The sequence below is a fragment of the Danio rerio genome, chromosome 23 (genome assembly GCF_049306965.1).
Source record: "Danio rerio strain Tuebingen ecotype United States chromosome 23, GRCz12tu, whole genome shotgun sequence".
Taxonomy (NCBI): Eukaryota; Metazoa; Chordata; class Actinopteri; order Cypriniformes; family Danionidae; genus Danio; species Danio rerio.
In genome coordinates this window covers 4,370,001-4,373,031 of record NC_133198.1, presented here as the reverse complement: position 1 = coordinate 4,373,031, position 3,031 = coordinate 4,370,001, and the positions used below count along the sequence as shown (strand labels likewise).

At 35.3% G+C, this 3,031-nt stretch overlaps 2 protein-coding genes across 3 annotated transcripts in view; both read right to left on the bottom strand.

The window, feature by feature from the left end:
* Positions 1–3,031, bottom strand: part of zgc:113278 — an 852,580-nt gene that overhangs the window by 705,118 nt on the left and 144,431 nt on the right. The window lies entirely within an intron of this gene.
* Positions 2,598–3,031, bottom strand: part of adtrp1 (androgen dependent TFPI regulating protein 1) — an 8,184-nt gene continuing 7,750 nt past the window's right edge. Inside the window, exon 7 of the transcript XR_012398334.1 lies at positions 2,598–2,709. The gene's annotated coding sequence lies outside the window, so the exon portion shown is untranslated. The remainder of the gene's footprint in view (positions 2,710–3,031) is intronic.

The following is a 3,031-nucleotide window of genomic DNA, read 5'->3' as shown; positions in this document are numbered from 1 at the left end:
AAATGAAAAAAAAAAAATTTTATATTTGAATAATTGTTGGTTTCTTTGTTTGGATGTTTAGCATAATAGTTGTTATATACTGTTATACACACACACACACATATATATATATATATATATATATATATATATATAATTATTTATTTATTTATACAAAAGTTCTGTCTGGTTCTCGAATCTGATATGTTTGATATGTTTAATTAATATTAAAGTAATAACCCGTACATCCTCTTTACCCTTCGTGTATTACTCCCCCCACATACAGCCAGCAAAAAGCAGACACTACAGATCTTAAGTTTAAAAGATGCTTGCTCAGCTGTTTAACTGTCAGCTTATAATTTGCATCCAACGTGGAAGAAAGTAGTTCCTCATACAAAAGGGTTTTTGAGACTCTCCAGGTTTGATGTTGTTTTTATGTACACAATTATGCTGTCAAACTGTTGTATAAACACAATTGCTCATATATATATATATATATATATATATATATATATATATATATGTGTGTGTGTGTGTGTGTGTGTGTGTATGTATATATATATATATATATATACATACACATACACACACACATATATATCTATAGCTACATTTATATAGCTGTCAGTAAAGGACAAAAAATAAGTGTGTATATATGTGTATACACACACACACACACACACACACACACACACACACACATATATATATATATATATATATATATATATATATATATATATATATATATATATATATATATATATATATATATATATATATACATATATATATATATACATATATATATACACACACACACTATATATATTCACACACTTATTTTTTGTCCTTTACTGACAGCCGAGTGTGTGGATCTTGTTGGAAAATATGGCGAAAAGTCCTATATGACGGTAATAGTTTGATCGCGGTGTTTTCTTCAATATTGCCAATAATATAGGCATACTGCACGTCTTAATTACATTTCTGTTTAGTTCAGTTATGACTTTAGTTGGATTAAAAAATAAATAAACATTTTTTAAAAATCGCTGTTTCAAGCTTGGGGGCGAGGCAGTGGCGCAGTAAGTATGCTGTCGCCTCCCAGCAAGAAGGTTGCTGGTTCGAACCTCGGCTCAGTTGGCGTTTCTGTGTGGAGTTTGCATGTTCTCCCTGCCTTCGCGGGGGTTTCCTCCGGGTGCTCCGGTTTCCCCAACAGTCCAAAGACATGCAGTACAGGTGAATTGGGTAGGCTAAATTGTCTGTAGTGTATGAGTGTGTGTGTGGAAAACTTGCTGGATAAGTTGGCGGTTCATTCCGCTGTGGCGACCCCGGATTAATAAAGGGACTTTTATTCATGTTTAACTGAATAAAAAGTTAGTAAACACAAGTAAATCTTATTAAACATCATTTATATTCATCACCAATTGAATAATGTAAGGGAAAATGAACTTAAAATAAACAGGTTACCTTCAAAAAAAGTTTGGCCAATAAAGCAAAAAATCTCCACAGAAAGTGGAAGGAGGCTAAAGTCGCATGCTGTCCTGTTGTTCCAGGGACTGACATGACTTTTGTGCATGTGAGGGGATATTAAAGAGAAATTAACGTCTGTTTACTGTCTTTAATAGTAAAGAAGACACGTTTTAACAGAATGAAATGAGAATCAGGAGGTGTTTCTCCGTCTAAAGTAAACCAGAGACGATTGAAGTCATTGTTTAGGTAGTAAATCTCCAATATTTTAATTCATTTCAGTCCCTTTATTAATCTGGGGTCAACACAGCAGAATGAACCGCCAACTTGTCCAGCATGTGTTCCACGCAGCGGATGCCCTTCAAGCTGCAACCCATCACTGGGAAACACCCAAACACACTCATTCACACACATACACTAGGGACAATTTAGCATATATCAAGTTCACCTATACCACATGTTTTTGGACTTGTGGGGGAAACCGGAGCAATCTCCAATATTTTCTTTGCTCCAAATAATAAAACATAGTATTGCTAAAATCGTTACGCTATAAATCTTGATATTTAATCTATCGTTTACTGCAATAAACCAAAACTGCATATTTTGTAATTATTATTCAACTTTGACACTCTATTCCTCGAAAACAGATCATGCAACTTCAGGATTTCACAGAGGGTCACATAAGCACCATATTGTAAAAATCACTGTTAAATTATAAATATGAATATTTCATAAAACTGTATAAATATACTATAAATACAAATATGCTCAATGATTAAACCATATTAGCCCATTGTAAAAACCAGATGCTTCATAAAGTGGGACTAATATGTTTTTCAATATACTAATATTTGTATACAGGTATACAGTATTTTCCTTTCCTCTCAATTCCTTCATTAGTAGAAGCACACTGTAATCATCCATGCCATTACAAATCGTTCTGAACTCAGTAACTGAAGATGACAATGAGGTGAGGTTCTCAAAGCTTTGCAAACTGATGGACTTACAGCAAATCTGATTAAAGCAGAGTCTCTTAAGTAGGAAGTTACCAAACAGCTGACGCACTGCTCCTCCATCAGCATCAAACCCACGCTGAAACTGATGCTCATTTGCAGATCACAACACACACTGACAGCCAGAAACACTGCAGCTGGATAAAAGAACAGTTTTATTGTTCAAGAACACATTGATCATCATTGCATTGTGCAAATCAATGACGGTGACCCTGATTAGCCATTTAAGGAGATATATCCAGCTGCAGACCTGCAGACCCACACACGTTTCAGGCAAACACCATCTAGACCAGGGGTTTCCACACTCGGTCCTGGAGGACCAGTGTCCTGGAGAGTTTAGCTCTAACCCTAATCAAACACACCTGGACAAGCTAATCAAGCTCTTACTAGGTATACTAGAAACTTCCAGGGGTGTTGAAGCAAGTTAGCGCTAAAGTCAGCAGGACAACGGCCCTCCAGGACCGACTTTGGACACCCCTGATCTAGGCGAACCATATATGGTTAATGACCGATGAGTCTTCTATTTTTTTTTTTTTCTTATTTAACTACGACTAATTGGTTTGGAGCATTAT